We start from the raw sequence: 11,280 nt of genomic DNA, 5'->3' as shown, positions 1-11,280 counted from the left end.
TAATAACTATTATATCTGTATATATACTGTATTTCTTACCATCACGTTGCCGATTATCTATATGGTGCAATGTTCACGAAACTGCAAATGGTCATGTATTTAAATTGGAATGGTAAAAAAACTGTGACTAAAGCAAATTTGGATAATATTTCTAAATTTACAGTTTCTCACCTAAACTTTGTAGTTTGACTTTTTAATTTGCTACAATTCAATGTTTATTGAATAAGCTTTTATGTGATTGGAACAGTCCTCCTGGCAGTAAGAACCATGAACCCATAACCTATTATTCATAATACGATAATATGGGCACACACATAGGTGGCACCACCATGTGGTATCCCTTGATCCCAAGGGATAATACTGTAACAAAAAAAAAAACCTTTAAAATGTTCTCAGAGGTTTATTCACTAAACTTCAAATTACAATCAGAATGGCCTATGTGATCAAAAATAGCTGATCTGGAAAAAAAAATCTCCAATTCGGCTGAAGTCCCACTGTGCGTGGATGTTTTAATTGAGAATTTAGAGTTCAATGAATAACTCTGTACGTCTGACTTGAAGACGTTTTCTGTATCAGCCATTTTGCCATTATTTTTTTAAATCTGGTTTTAATTCACTACAGTTCACTGTTTAGTGAATAACGCTCGCTGTAAATCTCAATGTAAGCGAAACGAGAGATCACAGCATTCCACAAAGATTTTCCATTCACAGATTTCTGTTTAACAGCAGTCCTTTCTGAGGGGATAAGGGTTACTGGCTCCATCTAATAAGGATGCAGCAGGGAGGGACTTTTCCATAGTGAACCTATTGGGATGGAGGGAGTGTTATTGTGAGTGCAGCACTTCCCACTGACACACAGGATTCTTCACAATCTCAGACTGCTTGCTGCAGGTGTGTATGGTAAGGGCTGCTGCTGAGTGCTGGGTGAGCCATGCAGTGCATGCTAAGAGATGCTAAGGCCTGACAGCTTGAAAAGCACCCTGTGTAACAGGCTTGCTACCGAGGCCCTGGGGCTGGTGCTATCCATCTTCAAAGTCAGACATCTTTCATTCTGAACAGATTTTCTAGATCTGGGAAAAAAACCCTGAATATTTATTTCAGAGCAGCAACAGGCGGTATTACTGCTTATTGTGTCCTGCCATGCCATAATGAGGAATGCAGAGTGTTGCTCCATGTACGATGAGAGCTGCAGATTAGAGTTGCAATGTGCCTGTGAAGCTGGGAGGCTGTGTAAAGGGATGCTGTGTATTGCTTTAGCAGAGCTAGTCATGTGTTTCTTAGTTATTCTTTCTCCCGGTGATCGGGGGCTATGAATAGATTCTGTTTTGAAATAATTTGTGTTTTTGACACTCTAGTAGACTGTCTGCAATATTTTATTATTGTTAGGATGACCGACTGAATAGACCATAACTGACGGGGAATTGTGTGTGTGTGTGTGTGTGTGTGTGTGTGTGTGTGTGTGTATATATATTAAATTTGTATTGTACAGAGTTGGTGTCTAGTGCAGTACCGTGGTTGAAAAGCTCCAACTCCTATCAGAGCCAGGCTCCAGTTCTTTTGGAGGAAAGGCCTTCTGTAGCACTTAGATTATGTATTCAGACCTCCCCGTTGTCCCTATTTGACACAAGACCCATCTGTCTTTTTTTTTTTTTTTTCTATTATTGCCTTTATGCCTCTCCGCAAACTTGCAGTGTTTGGCATGTATAGCACAGCTATCTATAGATATCAGAGATTATACTGGTCATAAACTGAATGAACCACAGCAATGTGTAGTTTTATTTGAGCAAGTACATGTAGGCAGATTTAAGCAGATCTCAATCTTTACCTGGGTGAATATTGCTGTGAAGGTAAGTAAAGAACATATTTACCTTTTAGCGGAAATGCTATGTCCACGATGGCATTGATGCTCTGGGCACACTTATGTGTGCTTGAGCATCTGCACAGAAATGCTGTATGAACAAACACATGCGCACTCTTGTATTGCCCTATGCATGTACATGGCACAGCCAGGCATGCCGTTGAAATAATAAATCACTGAGAGCTTTTGAAAAACAAAAGCACAACTTATAGCTAAATTGTAGCAATTAAATAACTGAGTTTGCAAAAAAAAATAAGTCCCCTGGTTCAGTGATGTCGGTATGGTAAATGTACTCCCTCCGATCCCAATCCAAAATCCGTCCTACTTGTGGATGTGTCAATATTTAAAAACTAAGAATTACAATCACATAAAAACTAACACTAGCTGTAATTGAAGTAAGCTCCCTTACAATATTTGTTCTTGGGCTTTTTGTGCTTAAAGGGACACAACAAACCCCTAAAGCACTTTAGCTTGCTGAAATGCTTTATGTGTGAAGGGTGTGCCCTCTTTTATTTCCATTTGACAGAAAGTGAAGATTTCATTAGAAATGATCAGTTTTATAAATTAACCTTGTTACACTCCCAAGTGACAAGCCGACGACTGGTCTTGTTACTTCCTGGTTAACCTGAAGAGGCAGCAATTTCTCAGAGCACCTGCCTTGCAAAGACTTCTCATTGAGCTGCATGGAGAAGTTTGTGATTGGACAGCCACGGAATGTTTGGGAGGGGTTAGAAAGGGAGGGCTTACAAAGGCTGCAGAAAAGAGAACTACAGCTTTTGCAAACTGTTGTAGATATATACCAAATGAAAAATGCAGAATTAAATGCATGCATGTTTTTCATTTGGGGTAAATCTACTAAATAGTGATTTAAAAAAGATGTGGGCAGTGCAGTTCAATGCCAGGAGATCAGGCATTCACATATGTTCTATAATATTTTTGTAATATATTTTTAGATACCTGTCATTTCCTGTGTGATTAATAGAGGTGAAAATGCTAATTATTTGCTTGCTTCCTTCCGTCGTTCTTTCTTTCTTTCTACTAAAGTACTCATATTTTCTTAACATGTCTTATTTTGTCAAATACAGAATGTTACAATAAAGTTAGTAACATCAAGTATTGTCATTTCTAAATACAGAAACAGATATGATTTAACTTAATAAGAATTAGAAGTATGAAAATGGGCTAGGAGGGGGAAAGGGTGAGGAATGGAGACCGGACGGCTTGAGTCCAGCCAGGTATTTATACATTCTTGAATTGTTACCTTTTATCCTCTATAATTGGGTATAGCTGTTGGCAACATATCTAGCAGCAAGACTCATGGTGCGTTGGATATATTGGCTTGTTATATCCTTGAAAGGAGAGATGATTTCCTTCAGGACATTTCCACCAAATGTGAGTCATCGTGCCGGGCTTGTTACATTATCTTTAACAGCCGATGCTGTAATATCTCTAAGAAGGGATGTGAAGTTTCCTTTAGTACTAGATGAGAGGCCTTGGTGGTGTTTATCTATGTTTGATTCTTAGATGAGATTTTAGGGAATCCATAGGGAAGTCTTTCAATTGAGCTATTACTTTGTGGGAGAGATTTAGATGATGCTTGTGTTAATTTTGTGTTCTGAAAGTCTACTACTACTATACTCTGATTAAAAATGTAGTAAAATTAGTTAAAGGGATATTCCCAGCAGCAATACAAGTTTAATGCATTTGATAGGCGTTAGGCTTCATTAAAATGCTGTATTTTTTGCATACTCAAGACTTCATAGCTTTTGCACAAAAATAAATGTTTTCCAGAATGCTTCACCATAAGCCTGCCTCCTTAGCCACACCATGTGGCTTCTGAAAAATACTTCCTTATCAAATATATGCAAGGAAGTATTGTAAGTTTTGCTTTTGTCGATTGAAAGCCCTGAGTGATCTGAACTACAAAAATCTGCATTAGTAGGAGGGGACACCCAGGCAGACATACATTAGGGATATCAACTACTTGATAGCAGTTTCTAACCAGAGGTTCCAGAGCCACACAAATATCAATGGTAATAATGACAATGAACATCTCTGTCTGGTAAAAGAGAAGGGCTGGGACAGGAATACAAGAATTAAAATTGGCAAAGGAGTTGGTACAAATGTAATGAATTATAATAATATAAGTTTTTGAATGTATTAATCACACATGTCTAATTTTGCTTGTCAAATGCGTTTTCTGTGTCAAGTGCTAATAGATTAGGGATATTTGTTTTACAGTAACATCTATCTTTTGAGCTTGTCAACAGACTAGTCAGATGATACTATAAACCAGACGTTTTAAAACAGTGGTGAAATGAGAGCTTAATATATCAATGAATGTACTATAATAATAGTTGGAAATACATCTGGCCAGGAACTTAGAGTTACTCCTAGCACCATGACTTCTTAAGTGTTTTTGAAGGGGTCATGGTGTAATGACCCTGTAAGTGAAACATAGTGAGATATTTAGCTTAGCTGCCAGAGGTGCAGCATCCCTATTCAGCCAGGAACATCAGGGCTGGCTAATGTCAGTTCTGTGCATGTTACTTGTACAGAGTTTCTTTTATTGGCTGAGAACCCCAACTGCTGCTTTCAGCCAACGGATGACTGTCAGGATATGTCTTCTGCAGAAGGTGGATGCTACCACACCTGCTTTGAGGGAGGCTCGTGCCCAGCAGGTCCCAGGTTAGAAGCATGTGCTCAGCAGGGGTTAATTCAGACTGACACATAATAACAGCAAGTAATACATGGCATAACAAGGCACAGAAACACAATAAATAATCAGACTCAGAAGTGTGCTGAAAAGGCCGTGGTCTTTTATTTAGTTTACAAATAATGCAAACATCACTTCATAACTTTATAACCAAACATCTCCGGTTTTTAAACCCCCAGAGTTTTAACACATAACTCACTAGAGTTCCGCCCTATTAGCCAGAACTTAAACCAAATGATAACGAAACTCAGCTAGTCCATACCCCCTTTAAATTAGGCAGGTGACCTCAACCCCAATAAAAGAACACGACAATGGAATACAGGGAGGGAGGGCGGGGAAAAACAGCTCCACAGTAGGGTAATTTCCTCTTTCTTCTGGCGCCAAAAGTTACCTCAGGGCGCCTTAAATTCCATTTTTTCCCACGCTTCAGAGTACCCTCGCGGACAAGCGCTCCAATCAGAGCACTGTCTGCGCGGACCCCTGTCGGGACAGCTCACGAGGGCACTGCAACGGCCGTTGCTGAATGCCCTTGCGACAACAACTATTCGTGCCGCTACTTGACCCCTGAGTAACCCCGCGACGCACATGTGTGCCTAGTTGATGGACTAAGTAAATTCTAAATGTTGCAAAACTATATGGTCTCGTGAGAGAGAACGGCGCAAGGGAACTCCCTTTATCATAACTACAGCAGGGAGGTTATGATGCTCATATTAACCTGTTAATTTATTTAGAATGTTTTTTTATAGCTTTATTAGCTTTCTGCTAAGTATTTAGAGCTACAAGTAATGCTTGTAGGATGTCAGGTAAAGATGTAAAGTTAATGGAGTCTATATCTTTTTGTAAAGGTTGATACAGATTCTAGTCTTTTTGTAAACTATACAGATAGTCATAGTATTTAGCTAGTTAAAGGGACACTGTAGGCACCAGAACAACCACAGCTTAATGTAGTTGTTCTGGTGTCTACAGCCTGTCCCTGCAGTCATTTTAATGTAAACACTGCCTTTTCAGTCAAAAGGCAGTGTTTACATTACATCATAGGAACACCTCTAGTGGCTATCACTCAGACGGCCACTAGAGGTGCTTCTTATCTCAGTGCTGTATAGTGTGCAGCACTGATGTTCATCATCTCCATGCAGAGAGTGGAAACACTGAATGCTCTGCTTAGAGATGCATTGAGTCAATGCATCTCTGTGAGGAGATGCTGATTGGTGCATCGTGGCATTTTGCCACTCATGTGCAAAAGCATTGGATTGGCTGAGATTGTCAAAGAAAGCTGAGCGTGGCGGGGCCTGATACGACGATTCTGGCGCAGTTCTGGAAGAAAGGGCTAGTAAACTACCTTTCTAAAGAGAGGCAAGGGCGGCTGGGCATCTAAACTGTGTTTTTAAAACTAAAGTGTCAGGAATACATGTTTGAATCCACAGAAATGATGAAGCAGCTCTGTTTGAGGGTCTCTGTGTTTTCCAGGCACTTGGTAATAAAAGGGATTTCATTGGAGCATATTTTAATGTAATGCCAGGGTATGAAAAGTCACCTCACACAGATCTGATATAACCTCAATATCATGCCAAAAGAGTTCATTCAGTCATCCTAAATTGACGAGACCAGATTAACTTTTTATGTAGAGCAACTGACTTTGTTGATTTAAAAGCTGTAACCTTTACAAAATAAAGATGATATATGTCGATTATAATATCACTACCTTTCACATCTGTACATCAAATCTATGTTAAAAACATGTTGCAGACATATTACTCTTCCTTAACCCCTACAATGTTGTCGTCGTCTGTAATGTACTAAAAACATAGAATGTGACGGCAGATAAGAACCATTCGGCCCATCTAGTCTGCCCAGTTCTCTAAATACTTTCATTAGTCCCTGGCCTTATGTAATGGTTAGGATAGCCTTATGCCTATCCCACGCATGCTTAAACTCCTTTACTGTGTTAACCTCTACCACTTCAGCTGGAAGGCTATTCCATGCATCCACTACCCTCTCAGTAAAGTAAGACTATGTCCTCTTGTTGTGGCAGTTTTTCTTCTTTTAAATATCTCCTCCTTTACTGTGTTGATTCCCTTTATGTATTTAAATGTTTCTATCATATCCCCCCTGTCTCGTCTTTCCTCCATGCTATACATGTTAAGATCCTTTAACCTTTCCTGGTAAGTTTTATCCTGCAATCCATGAACCAGTTTAGTAGCCCTTCTTTGAACTCTCTCTAAGGTATCAATATCCTTCTGAAGATAGGGTCTCCAGTACTGTGTACAGTACTCCAAGTGAGGTCTCACCAGTGTTCTGTACAATGGCATGAGCACTTCCCTCTTTCTACTGCTAATACCTCTCCCTATACAACCAAGCATTCTGCTAGCATTTCCTGCTGCTCTATTACATTGTCTGCCTACCTTTAAGTCATCAGAAATAATCACCCCTAAATCCCTTTCCTCAGATGTTGAGGTTAGGACTCTATCAAATATTTTGTACTCTACCCTTGGGTTTTTACGTCCAAGATGCATTATCTTGCACTTATCCACATTAAATGTCAGTTGCCACAACTCTGACCATTTTTCTAGTTTACCTTAATCATTTTCCATTTGGCTTATCCCTCCTGGAACATCAACCCTGTTGCATATCTTAGTATCATCCGCAAAAAGACACACCTTACCATCAAGACCTTCTGCAATATCACTAATAAAAATATTAAAGAGAATGGGTCCAAGTACAGATCCCTGAGGTACCCCACTGGTGACAAGCCCAAGCTTCGAATATACTCCATTGACTACAACCCTCTGTTGCCTGTCACTCAGCCACTGCCTTACCCATTCAACAATATTGGAATCCAAACTCAAAGATTGTAGTTTATTGATAAGCCTTCTATGTGCAACAGTGTCAAAAGCCTTACTGAAATCTAGGTAAGCAATGTCTACTGCACCACCCTGATCTATAATTTTAGTTACCCAATCAAAAAAATCAATAAGATTAGTTTGGCATGATCTCCCTGAAGTAAACCCATGTTGTCTCTGGTCTTGAAATCCATGTGTTTTTAGATGTTCAACAATCCTATCCTTTAACATGGTTTCCATCACTTTCCCCACTACTGAAGTAAGGCTTACTGGCCTATAGTTGCCCGACTCCTCCCTATTACCTTTCTTGTGAATGGGCACAACATTCGCTAACTTCCAATCTTCTGGGACTACTCCTGTTATCAATGATTGGTTAAATAAATCTGTTAATGGTTTTGCTAGTACACCACTAAGCTCTTTTAATAGCTTTGGGTGTATTCCATCAGGTCCCATTGACTTATTTGTCTTTACTTTTGACAGTTGAAATAGAACCTCTTCCTCTGTAAACTCACGTTTAATAAATGACTCATTTATCCTTTTTCTTAACTGAGGTCCCTTTCCTTCATTTTCATCTGTAAATACCGAACAAAAATATTCATTGAGGCAGTCAGCTAGACCTTTATCATCATCTACATACCTTCCTTCTTTTGTTTTTAATCTAACTAATCCTTGTTTTACTTTTCTTTTCTCATTTATGTATCTAAAAAAAGTTTTGTCCCCCTTTTTTACTGACTGTGCTATTTTCTCTTCTGTGTGGGATTTGGAAGCTCTTATAACTTGCTTAGCCTCTTTCTGCCTAATCTTATAGGTCATTCTGTCTTCCTCACTCTGGTTTTTTTATAATTACTAAATGCTAACTTTTTGTTTTTTACTATTTTGGCCACATCTGCCACAGTGGTTTCTTGAATTTTTTGCTTTTACTGACAAGCCTAATGCAATTTTCTGTTGCCTTCAGTAGTGCAACTTTTAAATAATCCCATTTCTTTTGGACTCCATATAAATTGCTCCAGTCTGATAATGACTCCTTTACACATATTCTAATTTTAGAAAAGTATGGTTTTTCGAAAGTCTAAAACTTTTGTTTTGGTGTGGTGTGACTCAGTCACTGTTCTTATATTAAACCACACTGACTGATGATCACTGGATCCTAAACTTTCACCTACAGTAATATCTGATACCAAATCTCCATTTGTTAACACTAAATCTAGTATGGCCTCTTTACGAGTTGGCTCCTCAACGACTTGTTTTAGAGACAATCCCAGTAGGGAGTTTAGAATATGTGTGCTCCTGGCACAAGTAGCTACTGCTAGAGACTGCTATTCTGCTTAATCGTGTATGTATTCACTTGCCAAACAAAACTGCAAGATTGAAAGGATAGAATACAGCCTATTATGCAGGATGTGTGCAAAGAATTCTCTCTACAATGCAAACATTTTATATACAGATACAGTCCTTCACAATGAATATCTCCTTCGTGTCTTGCAGCCTTGGAAGAAAATTTAATATTAATGAAGTGTCTGAACACAATTTACTGTAGCGGGTCCTGCCAATCTTTTCAGGTGTGGTCAGTGGCAGAATTAATGTACTGTGTGTACTGATTATAGGGTAGTTGTCCCTGGGGTGTCTGTGTGACTTCAGGCTCCTCACACACACTGCAAACTTTTAGAAAGACAACTGAGACTTACAGTATAACTGTTTTTATAGTAGATCTGGTGCATTTATGCCAAACTCAGGGGGCTGTCTGCACATTATGCCCTTGGTTGGTCATCCTGCATAATTGGCAGGCAGCCTGACATGCATTCATGCCAGGCTGGTCATCTATTTGTTCGTGCAGACACCGCCCATTTTTGGGCATGTTTGTACCTTTTGGGCGGTTCTGGTTACATGATTTACATCAGTAGCCCTCCTTTTTACCCCCCTCACCGAAATCCTGCTTCACCGGACACTGCTGTTATGGGTTATGGATTTACTTGAAAGATCTAAGCGAGAGATTAGCTTAGGGTATGTGTTTTCTAATGGCTATATCCTGTGAGTTTCCCTCCAGCACCACCACCTCCACCACATACATGATGCTTGGGATGCTTGACTGTTTTAGTGTTTTATGTTGATAAGATTCTGTACTTAGACCCATCAGAATTGTCAGCACCAGGCCCAATAGGCTCTTAAAGGGACACTCCAGGCACCCAGACCACGTCTGCCCATTGGATTGGTCTGGGTGCCAACTCCCACTACCCTTAACCCTGCAATTGTAAATATTGCAGTTTTCATAAACTGCAATATTTACATTGTAGGGTTAACTCCTCCTCTAGTGGCTGTCTATTAGACAGCCACTAGAGTGCACTTTCTGGTTTATAGCACAAATTATCTGTGCTATAGCGTCGCTGGACGTCCTCACGCTGTGTGAGGACCTCCAGCGTCGCTGAAATCCCCATAGGAAAGCATCTTTCAATGCTTTTTCTATGGGGAGGTCTAATGCACGTGCGCGACATTTCCGCACATGCGCATTAGGTCTCCCCCGTCGCCGGCCGCGCATGCACAAGAAGTCTTCCCCGCCGGATGACGTCGGCGGGGAAGGAGCGTGGGCGGGCCCTGAACCAGCGCCGAGGGACATCGGCGTTGGATACAGGTAAGTCACTGAAGAGGTTTATCTAGTTGGACCAAAAATAAAAAAGAGGAGATGGCACTTATTGAAACATAAAAGGAACACCTATTTGTTTAAAATGTTTTTTAATTATTATAGTGTTATCTTAAATGTATTGTAAACATTATTTCTTGCTTTCTTTCTGCTATTCTTCATTTTTTTTCTATTCTAAAGATATATTGTGATTATAGATCCTCGTGCATCTTCTACAATGATAGACCGTTACAGATTCCTCCAATTTCTTATTTAGAACAATTGTTGTGAATGGAGCAATTATATCAGAGATTTTATAACATCTGACTTGAGACAATGATACCATATATATGTTACATTACTTACCCTGAACCTACTATGTCAATAGTTAAAGGGATACTGTAGTGCCAGGAATACAAAGCTGTATTCCTGGCACTACAGATCCGATCCCTCTGCCTCCCCCCACGCTTGCTCCACCTCCCAACCTCCCACCCCGTCCCCGGTAAGTAAAGGGTTAAAAACCCTTTATTTACTTACCTTATCCCAGCAATGATGTCCCTCAGCGCTTTGTCAAAGCTCTGCCTCCTCCTCCGTCCCGCGATGAGCTGGGTGTAATGCGCATCTGCCACGCATGCGCATTGAATCAATGCTTTCCTATGGAAAAATTTTTGATGGTGGAGGTCCTCATGCAGAACGTGAGGACCTCCAGCGTCCAATAACGGACCAAAAGTCTGTTACGATTCCGGAAGCTCCCCCAGTGGCTGTCTGGTAGACAACCACTGAGGGCAGACCTAGTGCTGCAATGTAAACATAGCACCCAGACCACTTCAATGAGCTGAAGTGGTCTTGGTGCCTACAGTGTCCCTTTTAAGTTAATAAAATGATTGTTCACTAATTTGTGAGGTCATTGTTTTACTGTGGTCTCATGGAAATAATTCTGATTACAGATGCTTCAGTCATGTGTCAAACTGTAGTATAAAAAAATAATATCCCACATTCTTCACATTATAATAGACAAGGGATATAACTCACTAATGGCTATGCATTTTACTTTCTAAGAGCATGAACTCGATCCATAATAATATAATTTACTCCCTGTTCTAATGAAATGTTTGATGTTAAAAGTACATTCGCATTTTAACAAGTAGCCTAAATATGAACTCGCAAAAGATCTGGAATATGAGACAAACATTAACTTTGCCAGTGCCAAGTGGGCCTCTGTTATCGGTCATTATTCTTCTACAAAGAATGAC

At 39.9% G+C, this 11,280-nt stretch overlaps 1 protein-coding gene across 2 annotated transcripts in view; it reads left to right on the top strand.

Annotated features, from left to right (window-relative positions):
- Positions 1-833: 833 nt before the first annotated feature.
- Positions 834-11,280, top strand: part of SGTB (small glutamine rich tetratricopeptide repeat co-chaperone beta) — a 93,912-nt gene continuing 83,465 nt past the window's right edge. The window contains exon 1 of one of the 2 annotated variants that reach the window (XM_063456920.1): positions 834-890. The gene's annotated coding sequence lies outside the window, so the exon portion shown is untranslated. Of the gene's footprint in view, positions 900-11,280 lie in introns of both variants that reach the window. The other variant, XM_063456921.1, reaches the window with a different exon arrangement.

This window comes from Pelobates fuscus, chromosome 5 (assembly GCF_036172605.1).
Source record: "Pelobates fuscus isolate aPelFus1 chromosome 5, aPelFus1.pri, whole genome shotgun sequence".
Taxonomy (NCBI): domain Eukaryota; kingdom Metazoa; phylum Chordata; class Amphibia; order Anura; family Pelobatidae; genus Pelobates; species Pelobates fuscus.
Note: the sequence above shows the minus strand (reverse complement) of the source record. Positions and strands in the feature narration are given on the sequence as shown.